This window comes from Schistocerca piceifrons, chromosome 2, assembly GCF_021461385.2.
Source record: "Schistocerca piceifrons isolate TAMUIC-IGC-003096 chromosome 2, iqSchPice1.1, whole genome shotgun sequence".
NCBI lineage: Eukaryota > Metazoa > Arthropoda > Insecta > Orthoptera > Acrididae > Schistocerca > Schistocerca piceifrons.
In genome coordinates, this window is record NC_060139.1 from 910286320 (window position 1) to 910298580 (window position 12261).

The window sequence follows — 12261 nt, forward strand, 5'->3', positions numbered from 1 at the left end:
GCATTCGTGAGGACGGCGTCTGAAATCCCTTCCATACTTCCAGATTTAGGTTTTCCTTTGCTTTCCCAAGATCACGTTAGACAAATGGATTCTTCGAAAGGGCACGACGGATTTTCTTTCCCATTCTTCTACAGTCTGAAATTGTGCTTCGTCAGTGATGTCTTCGTCGTCGACGGAACATTAAAATTTTCGTTCCTTCCTTCTCTAGAACTGAAACCCAGATCGTTAATTGGAAAGTACCAAATCGTATCCAGAAGCTGATACTCCAGCTTCTCTCATAGAATGAAATGTATTATTTTTCTGGGATGTAGACTTTCGTCTGATAGTTCTTTTTATTTCTGAAAACTGGAGTGATACGTAATGCTTCTTGTTTCACATTCATCTCCTACGACTGATTGCATGCGATGGTTATAAGGACATACGAAGAAAAGTTCCAGTTGGACTAGACCTAGTAAAGCACTGTGGTTTTCAGCCAAGTTGTGGATTCGTAATAGCTGTGTTTTTACTGTGTCCTGAGGCGTTGCCTTTGATCCTGGTTGAACTTTATTTTTCTTCTTAACGGATGAAGTGCAGTCTTACCGATTTTACTGCTCTATCGGGAAAAAGATGATACCTGTATGTCTTAGAGTTGCGCGTTCGTACTTTCCCCTCCCTTTTGTTTTCTTGTTTTGAGAAAATGGATGATGCTATAAATCGTAGAGATGTGTAAGTGAAATCCGATAACAACCATCTTACTCGCCTGGTTTGCTTCAGCTTCCGCTGTAGAGAATTTTATGGCTTCTTTGATCGGTAAGTAGTCCAACAAATCATAATGCACTGATATGCCTCGCTATACGTTGCGGCTTTTGTGTGAACGTGGACTTCCTCATACACATTTATAAATTTGAAGTCATTTAAACGCTGCTACAAGATTTACCTCATGATCGTTCTTTCTGGCGCTGACTTGTACATGTGATAAATATCTGTTGGCATACTGGTTCCGAGCCCACATTAATTTGTAGAGCTCCGTCCTCTACAAGTGTTAGGGTTAGTCAATTCATAGTCAGGAGGAAGGGAGAGAGCACATAAAGTACGACTATGCTTAAAAAAAGGCTGTGGTGTTCAGACCTACCTTCGAGAATATTTTTTGCTACATTATAATGTCACACGCCCCCTCATTAATGGTCAGAAAAGGGGGACGAACAAGTCATTGCGATCCACGAGAGTGGAAGAGTGTCGCTTTCCTATACGTTGACTTAGTAAAACAAGGATAAACGTATCAGTTAGGTTCATCTGAAGTTGAATTACTATCCACGTCTTCTATCAGCTCTTAGGTAGCTGTCTTCATGTAAAAATAATTTTTTGTAAATGGAGATATTAGCTTCATGGAAGCTTTTGAAACCGCAGCAGTGCTCTGCCTTGTCATCAGACACTAATAAAAGTGTTAACCATTCGATTATTTGTTAGCCGTGCTCATCTTCTCACACATGGGTTAATGTAAGCTCGGCGTCGCCTGTGGAGTGCTGTATTTGCTATTTAAATGGCAGCCGATGCTTTCCTTTAGCACCCCATTTAATTCTCCTCTCGCCCGTTTGGTGTGTTGAAAGGAGTTCGTCTTATGTAAACATCAGGTCCGCGGTGTGTGTAATTTCTCTGTGGCCATTTTCTTCTTTTCCCCGAAGAGTGGTACAAAAATACATTCGTGTATCATCTCATCTTTTCGCACTTTCAGGCTTGTTGTACGACAGTACGAGACGTCAGTTCTTTCAGAGCGTTAACAGGTGGCGGGAAGCTGAAACTGCAGTAGATAAAGCCCGGAGACTCGTGATGACAGAGACAACGGAGGGGAGCGGGGGCTCGTTAAACTGCCCTGGGAAGGGCGGCGCTGAACTTGGGAAAACATTTTAATGGCCGCCCTCCCGCACGGATAAGCTCCGCGAAAGAATGTGTCGTCTCCGGGGGCCGCTGTAATGGCCCGGACAGCAGAATTAACGACCGGCATTTTGCCTGCGCGGTAAAAGCTCCCGACACCTGCAGCGTGGAGAAGCATGCGTGCGTTTTTGTCTCATTGTGCGATTTTTGTTTCCATAGAAACAGTCCTTCGGTAAGAAATTGTGGCGTAAAGTGGTGGTTATCGATAAGCAGCTCTTTCAAGGCTTAGCGAGAGAGATTTGGAGGCAACACCAAGGAAGAATAACCTAGAATCGCGTACCCTCCATACGCTGGCGCCATTTCCGGGATGATCGAGAGACTGCCACTTAAATATGGTTTGCAATGTACTTCGTTTGCTCCAACGAAAAAATGGCTCTGAGCACTATGGGACTTAACATCTGAGGTCATCAGTCCCCTAGAACTTAGAACTACTTAAACCTAACTAACCTAAGGATATCGCACACATCCATGCCCGAGGCAGGATTCGAACCTACGACCGTAGCGGTCGCGCGGTTCCGGACTGAAGCGCCTAGAACAGCTCCAACGAAATAAAGAAGTCTGGTATGCAGTGTGGAAGATAATGTAGGACTTCCAAAACCATGTATACAGGGTGAAGATTAAAAAAATGATAAATTGCAGGGACGGATTCCTAACTGGAAATAGAGGAAAAAATATCCTATGGACACGTGTCCGGAAGTACATCGTTGCCACGGTAGATGGCGCTAACGAATTAAAGTTCCTCTGACCATGTGTTCCTTGCGTGTTGTAGGCTGGTTGATTGACGCACCGTACTCTAAGCAGCAGAATAGTCCGGTATTCGTGTCGTGAACAAGGCCGAGATGGTGCTTGTGGACGTTCAAGCAAACAGAAACGGTCGCGGGGCAGCACGGGTATTCCATAACAAGAACGCACGCATCACCCAACATTTCAATCCCTTTTTGGGCGTTTGCATGATCATGGACATTTCAGGCAGACGATCGTGCAGGGATGTGGCGGACTGGTTGTACACGAGATTTGGAGGACCGTGTTCTACAGTATATTGAGACGAACCCGAGTGCAAGCTCCAGGCAAGTGGCCCGCGAACATGGCGCAAGCGAAAGTACGGTTATGTGTATCGTGCATGACAAACACTGTTATCCCCATCACGTGCAACGAGTGCAAGGGTTATCAGCAGCGGATTTCCCTCCACGGAAAGGATTTTGCCGAAGGCTTTTGCACCAGACTATCGTAATTATGGGATATCTGTCATCAGTCCTATTTTCCGACGAAGCAAGTTTTACCAGGACATCATCGTAATCGTCATCTGTGGACTACAGACACGGCACGTCGTCAGAGGAACTTTCATTCGTCAGCGCTATCTACAGTGGCAGTGATCCATTTCCGGACACGTATTCCCATGACCTTTTTTCCTCCCTTTCCAATCAGGAATCAGTCCCTGCAGTTTTTCGGTTTCGTTAATGTTCACCCTGTATACCTCATATCATGGGAACATGGCACTTCCTATGTTGGATAGTCTGTTAATAGCTGTAGAATGAATGTGAAAGGCACTCAAGCATTACGCAAGATCTTTTTTTAAGACCTGCTGTGGTTTAATAGGCGTGTTAGGAAACTTACGTAAACAAAGGCAGCTTCATCGCAGATTCAAGATAAATACCTGTTAAACAGAAGCGGAACAAAGCGAAAATGAGCATAAAGAGAGCAATAAGACAAGCGTTAAATGAATTTGAAAGTAAAATTTCGTCAATGAATCTGACTAAAAACCCTACGACTGGCTTTAGTTGTGACTCATTAATCCTGTCGTCCAAGTCATCTACGCTTTTACTTTTCGCGCGACATTCGACGGCAGGTGCCAGTCTACGCCAGACTTAAATTTTGCTTGGACAGGACTACCTACAGGCGATGTATTTCCATTGGGCACTAACGAAAGATGAAGGCAATGATTCAACGCACCTTTTCCATTCATAATTTCCAAGCGACATTATCATTACTTGCAGGTTCACGTTCTCTGAACGGTTTGCTCTGATATCTTTTCATGTCATTGCATTTTCATCGAACCCATCGATCCATCCATTTCGTTAATCAGTGCATTTAATTCCTTTCCAATGTAAGCGTTGTAGTAGGTTAATTCGAGATGTTCTGTGGACTCCGTTCTCGCAGCAGTGTTATACCCACATACCCGTGGGAAAACCTCTAGGAATAGTGATCGGAAAAGATAGGTAGAAAAATAGTTAAAACTTTTCAAAACGTAACAGTTGCGAGGCATTGCTGCCTGATGGAAAAATACGAGCACACGTAATATCAGACCAGGTGTGTGTTTGGGTTGAAATGCTTCCATCAAACAAAACCAACATGTCATTCTCAACGGAGAAAAATCTCCAGACGTAAAAGTAATTTTGGGCGTACCGCAAGCGACTGTTATAGGACCATTATGCTAAATGATGTAATGAATAACGTCGGAAATTCCATAAAACCTTTTGGGGATGATGCTGTGTATCCACAGAAGTCGCTACGCAAGGAAATTATTGTAGCGAATTGCAGGAAGACCTACAGGGAATCCACGCTTGGTTCAGGGATTGGCAATTGGCTCTCAAAAATATAGCGTATTGCGCGTAAATCGTCAGAAAGATCCATTATTGTATGATTACACGATCTCAGTACATTCACTAGGAACAGTCACTCCCACAAAATAACTAGGAGTATGCGTACGGAACGATTTATAGTGGAAAGTCCCAGGTAAGGCTTATGTCAGACTGAATTTCATTGAAAGAATCCTCAGAAAATCTCCACCCACAAAGGAGGTAGCTTACAAATCTCTCCTTGGACCAATACTTGAATACTGCTCGTCAGTATGGGATCCATACGAAGTAGTATTGATAGAGGAAATTACCCAAAGGAAAGCATCGAAAGCGGTACGCTGAGCCAAATCCAGTGATAGGCGCTGCAAGAGAGGCGCTTTGCATCGTGGTGTGGTTTACTGTTAAAGTTCGGAGAGCTTACATTCGTAGAAGAATAAATCCATGTACTGCCTCCTGCTATGTATATCTAACGGGAAGACCGTGAAGGTAAAATTAGAGAGATTGAAGCTCAAACGGAGGCATACCATCAATAGTCTTTCCTGCGAACCATTCGCGAGTGGAAGAGTAAGAGGAGTAGTGTAGTGGTACGCAGAATACCCACCGCTGTATGTCGTAAGGTCGCTTGCGGAGTATAAATGCAGATGTACAAAGTTATTCTATAGGAAGAATGAGTCACAAGTGTTACTTTACTTGATGATAAAGGAGAAGGAGAAATTTTAAATTCGGCACAATGTGTTTCTGGTCCTTAGCTCCATACACAAGTTGCATAAAAGTTGTGTGTATCTTGTTTTTTTGAGTTCGTTCATAATGCGTCGCTCGAGGACTGACAAGGCACTCCGAAACGCATTACCGTAAATAACGATAGTGGGAATCAGTGAGCTCTATCGGTTTTTTATTCTCTCGCATTGTGAGTTAAAATAAATAAACACGCATATGACTTACGGCCAACAAAGTGTTTACATTTGAAGTAAGTATCGTGTGGCGTTTGCTCATATCCAACACATTAGAAACAGCACTCCATGTAATACATCTCAGTATAACAACATATTGCATCATCATCATCATCATCATCATCTTGAACGGTTTTCAGCGCCAGGCTGAGTCTGTTGGGAACATAAGTCTCGCCATCTAGTCCTCTTTTCCGGCCATCTTTTCTATGTTCACCCTGGTCCACTACTCACCTCTTCGTTTTTTCTCTTTATTTTCTCAGCGCACTCTTCCACACCATTCAGCCATCTATCCGTTGGTCTTCCTCTTCGTCGTTTCCTTCGCATCTCCAGTTAGTGTACTTCTTGGGCACTCACACGAGTATCTACAGATAAGGAGGAGATTAGTGTCTAACGTCCCGTCGACAACGAGGTCATTCGAGACGGAGCACAAGGTCGGATTAGGGAAGGATGGGGAAGGAAATCGGCCGTGTCCTTTCAAAGTAACCATCCCGGCATTTGCCTGAACTGATCTAGGGAAATCACGGAAAACCTAAATCAGCATGGCCGGACGCGGGTTTCAACCGTCATCCTCCCAAATGTGAGTCCAGTGTGCTAACCACTGTGCCACCTCGCTCGGTAGTGTCTACAGAACTAAAGCGTTAAATCTAAGTTTTCACCGATACTGTTAGGCCACCTACCTCTGTTTCAAGCTTTCGCCGCCTCCTTGGAATACCAATAATAGACTGCATGCATCTTGTTATCAGAGTTACTTGTGTGTGAAATAAAGAAAAATATGATAAGCCGTGTACTGGTAGAAATTTCCAGCCATCGAAACAAGTAAATACAGTTAACTTCCTCATAATCGCCTGTGAGTTACGCCAGTGCAGCACACAAAGTTACACGAAGTGTATTGCGATGTAACAAAGCATATCGTAGCTACAAATTTAATTTTGATTGATCGAGTTGAAAAAGCTCCGTTTTTAATGTGTTTTTCATTCGGTTCTTGTAAATGTCACAATAAAAGTGATCGCGCTATAAAACTTTCCGTATTTAAAATCCTTTTTCCTTCTGTTCTGGAACTTTCTTCGCTTGTGAACTGCAAGCTCGTTATAAATTCCACTCGACGCGTGAGTAGAGCTTTAAATTATGCACAGATGTACACCACTAACTTTCCTCCATTAGCCCAACTTCGTGCCCGAGTGAACCAGCTGCCGGAGAACAGATCGCGTGCGGAACTTCGGCAGTTCCGTTTTTCTGTAATGCCGTCGCTTTAATTTGGACTAGTCGTGTATTACTCATCTGAGATTAATAACGAGAGCATCACTATTGGTACCAGTGCTCCAGTTCTTGAATCCATGTTGCTTGACATGTAAGCAACACAGAACATAATTCACTGTTGCAGGTGTCTAGAATTGCCTGTCTACGTCATTACTGCTTTAGGAAATAAGGAAAAGAGTCTGTTCGTTGTGTCGACGATGGATTGATCAGTGGCAGGATGTAAGCTCGGTTTGGGCATTTGAGGAGAAAGGGACCAGCCATGTCCTTCTATATCTGCATGACTACTCAGCAGTTCGTGCGTATGTATTCGGCAGACGGTTCATACGACGACTTTCAAACTATTTCTCGACTGTTTTACTCTCCAGTAGCAGCAGGGAAAAATGAACTTCGAAATCTTTATGTGCGAGCTGTGATTTCTCTTGATTTATTACAAAGGTTATTTCTCTCTGTGTAATTGAGAGTCAACAAAATATTCTGGTATATGGAGGGGAAAGTTGATCGAAATTTCGTGGAAATATTTCGATATTTCGCCAGAACCAAAACCCCTTTGTTTTAGTGATTGCCTCCCGAACTCGCATATCGTATCCGTGACAATCTCTCCGCTATTTCGGGGTAATACTTGAAGTTTTTGTATGTTCTCAGTTAATCCTATCAGGTAAGGAACCCGTGCCGCGCACCAATACGCGGGAAGGGGAGGAACAAGTATAGTGTAGGCGGTCTCTTTAGAAGATTTGTTGCATCTGCTAAGTTTCAGTATATCCCTTGTGGATGTTGAATTAAGACTGTGAATTAAATTGGCAATTTATTACCAGATAAGTCGCCGATCGTCTAAGCATTCGCCAGTAAAACGCGGTATTTGGTTCAAATTAGTGTGATTTAACGCAGTTATTTTAGTTGACATGTGGCTGACATCACGATTTTTATTGCTGAGGTTCAGTTACTACTTTTCCAGCCATGCAGATATAATCCCTAATTGTTTTGTAATTCGTTTCAATCGTCAGATGACTATAGTAGGTGGTAAGCGACGGTATCATATGCAAACATTCTAACATGGGTACTCAAACTGACTCCTAAATCGTTTACACTGATGAGTGCTGCAGAAGACCTCTTCCGCTACCTTGGGGAACCGCAGATATAACACCAGTTACATTTGATGACTTCCCGTGAATTACTACGAACTGTGATCTTTCTGAGACGAAATCCCCAATCCAGTCGCACTGTTGAGACGGTACACTATCTGATTAGAAGCCGCTTATGAGGCACGGTATCAAAACCCTTCTGAAAATGTAGAAGTACGGACACGGCTTGAGAGCCCCTGTCGATAGCACACATTACTTATTGTGAATAAAGAGGCAGTTGTGTATCGCAAGAACGGTGTTTCCCAAATCTGTGCTGGTTGTGTCAATACACAGTTTCCCAGAGACCCGCCCGGATAGCCGCGCTTCCTGGATTTGGGGAGCGCACCGTTCCCGGATCGAATCCGTCCGGCGGATTAAGGCATGGGATTGTCAGGCTGATACCCACGTACCGCCTCAGTTACACTTTTCTCAAACATTTCGAAAACATTCGTACACTTCCACACACAGGATGGTACTAAACGCGGACAGATGGGGTACCCATATTCCGTCCGGGAGTAATGGCAGCTTTAGTTTCTTAGTAAGGCGCAGCTGGAAACAACAGACCAAAAGTGGTATTTTATGTGCTGTGTTAAAATATAATGAAGTTTTGCAACAAATTTTACAGCTAGGTTCGGTTGAGTAAATCACTTGACAGCTGTCATTGTTCTTACGTTTTAGCTAGAGAAGCTAAAAGCAATTAAAGATCAAAAATTGTAGTAGAACATGCACTGTAGTAGAATGTGCACTGATATGAAACTTCTAGGAGATTAAAACTGTGTGCCGGATCAAGACTTGAATTCAGGACCTTCGTCTTTCGTGGGCAAATGTTCTGCCGACAGAGCTACTCAAAGAGAACTCACGACCCGTCCTCACAGCTTTATTTCCATCAGTACCTCGTCTCCTACCTTTCCGACTGCAGAGAAGTTGTCCTGCGAATCTTGAAAGACTAGTACTCCTGGAAGAAAGGATATTGCAGAGACTTGGCTTAGCTCGAGCGTGGGCTATGTTATCAGAACAAAATGTACACTCTGCGACGGAGTGTGCGCTGATATTAAACTTCCTGGCGGATTAAAACCATGTGCCGATCCGACACACACTTTTAATCTGCCAGGAAGTTTCAAAAATTACAGTAAATTGTATCGTCATAAAAGAAACTATGCGAACAGGGGCGGATTAACCTGTTTCAAGAGGCCTGAGCGATCTGTAATTCCGTTAATCGGCTAAGAAACATTATCTGATAAATGGAGCATGCTGTAGGTGATTCATATTTATTTCACAACCATTATGTCGCGCCACGATGACGCAAACTGAACGTTTGTGAAATTTCCTGACTTTTTCAGTGGTATGGCGGATCGGGACTCGAACTCAGAACTGTGCCTTTGGAAGGCAATTCCTTCACCACTGAACTATCCAAACAAGACTCAAAACCTGCCGGTACCTCACTCCTGTTTTCGCAACTCCACCAGGTGTGTCGTATGCGGTTAGGTGGACATTCCATAAAGTAAAGACATGACGGCGTAGGAGAGAGATAATGGCATAATCAGTTTTTTTGCTAAGCCGATGATAGTGTTAATGAAGTCAGAGGTCCGTGAGAGCTGACAGAAGGAACTTCCTTTCGCTAAACAGATTAGGATATTGCACTAGCAGTTGAAAGAGCGACTTCCAAGTTGCTGCGATTAGCCGGCATATTGATTGTTGTTTGCGTCTTGAAGTTGTGTAAGGTTGTCTTAGGTGTCTGGAAAAAACAAACAAAAAGAAGAAGAAACATGGAAGCGGGCGAGAGGGGCGTTGGAAAATGAAACATACAGTGCTCTTACGTTCCATAATAGAGTGCATTTAACAGTCATCTGAATTGGCAACCGTATTTGTAAAATATCTCGAAATAAAGTTTGTATATTTTCGTACGTTCCAATAGCACATAGCGGACATTTTCAGAACGTTGTGTTATGAGTTATATGTATCTTACGGGAACTTTTTATAGCATTCTCAGCAGACGAAGTAGTAAGCATATTTACGACAAAGAAAAGATTCTACTTTCACGTATGGCATGTAAGATGAAGAAAGAGGTGAGACCAGTGAGACTGGTACAATAACATCCCGATTATGCACCAAAGATGAACTCCAAAACACAGAACTAACCGCTTTATTCAGTTTCTCATACTTTGTCGCATATACTGCCACTAGCGCATCTGTTCCGAATGCCAGTATCCGCTATGACCTCTGTTCTCACAATATTATCGTTACGTCTGCTTGACCCCGTCGCAGCATTAGTTCGAAGCGAAGGCCTCAATACTGACGAAGGTTCTGTGGGTCGAAACTACCTTCACGGTGAAGGACACTAGACTTATGAAAATTTTATTCGCTCTGTGCTCGGGCAAAGCATTGTTTTCAGAGTATTTGTCCCTTCGACTGTGGGCAAGTGTGGAAACTTTGAAACGAATACTTATTTATGTGTACCTACGGTCCCAATATTATCTTATCACCCGCCTCCGTAGCTGAGGTTGCTGTGCGGGTGTGTTCGACTCTGAGGTAAGCCGTTTCGATTCCTGGTGGTTATTGACATGTTCACTACCAGTATTTGGCCGACAAGAGGAGGGGGGAGTAGGCAGCGTAAATTTCCTGATCGCCAATCTTTGCGCCAATGTCCTGGATTAAATTCCAATTAAAGTGAGAAGGTAATCCGTTCGTCGGATCTCTGCCTCCGCTTTGGTGCTATTTGAGAGGAATGGCACGGCACCGGGTTTCACCCTCACCCTTCTACCACCCTCATCGTACAACACAAAGCTAACACTACACTATACACGCGTCCATTACACTCACCTACACTCTACAAATAAACATACGGCTTAACTCTCACGTGTCCGCAGGGAAAATGCACAGTGTGCGCGGAGGAAGAACACCCTTTCCGAGAGGCGGCTGAACCCACACTGTGGAATATCACAGTTAACAATGCCTTACGGCATTTACATTATCGTGTCTATTTCTTTGTACATTTAACTGCGATGATTCAAGATTTACATACGTATTTTAGTTCCCAGAGTGAAGGAAACGCGCCGTTCCATCCGTGGAGCGAAATAACGTGGAGAGTGATGAAAAGTTCCGTATGTTGCACCAATGAAACGACATCAACAACATCAAACAGGTCCAGCGCGCCCAATGTATTTTTGCTCCGTAATTTTTTTCTCACATCTCCAAAATGGTTGTATCACTGAATGTCTCGTATAGATTATACTAATATGTCGCAAAAAGTACCATAGTACCAAATTTAAAAGAAAGCTGACTTGTATTTTTTCAGAATATATCATTAAGGGACGTTCAGTAGACTAAGCAGGTAGGGCTTTTGCAACAAAGTGGCATATATTTGAACTATTTTTTTCACATTAAAGTTAACATAGTTCTTGCCGATTCCAAAGTTAGGTGGAAGACTCGTGTGTATGTATGTGTGCGTGTGTTGGGACAGGGAGGGGGGGGGGGGGACGAGAGAGAGAGTGTGTTTGTTTTCTGGAAATCTTGGTACGCACATCTACTGTATGAAAACTTATAGTGCAGGTGTAAAACCCCGACAGAATCCAGAACAGTGGAAATAATTGGGAAAGTGTAACATATAAAAGAATTGGGAACAGCGATATTATGTCGAATCCATATGTTTCGTAGTCGATACGTTCTTTCAGACGATTCCTGGAAATATTTAAACCCAATTTCAGTTAAATAGCGTTCCATAGTTCTGCAAATTTTTAAAAGCACTAAACGTGCAATAAGTCAATTTTCTGCGTCCTGTTGTGGGAAACTACGAGCAATAAGTAAGCAGGAAATCATAAAGAGAGAGGAAAGGGTAATCTGCTATTAATACACTATGACGTACATACATCACACAGATTTTTCAGTGTAGTCTCCAAAAATTCCGTAAGCTGATATGTGAATGTTCCACTAATTTACGATTTACTTATTCACAATACTTGTGGTTGACTATTATTTCTATCTGTTCGTGGCTGGCAACTTATGGTCCATGGTAATGTTCTGTCAGTTAACTGAACAACTGAAAACTTCTTTCGTCGGAACTAGTGCTTAAAATTTGTATATTTACATGAATGAGAATAACATTTTTCGTTAAACTACCGCATTGTCCTGGATTCCGCCAAGGACGGATATGACGTTAATTTGACGGTTATCCAGTAAAAATTTTGCAATGAACCCTACTTAGTTTTGGGGTTCGTCAGTGGTACCAGACCTTGGAGGTGCAGCGAATCAGCGTAGTTTACATTGACGAACCGAAGAAGGAGGAAAAAATTCTTTCAACTATGAAACGTATTATGCTTGGTGCACCATTCTGTGCGGTGCAATACAGTAATTCGAAAAATAAGTTTGTTCAGAAGGTAACATCAGAGGTATATTATTTCTTACTATCGAAACTCTGGAAGGTTTGTTGTAAGTTGTCTAGGAATGCTAGAA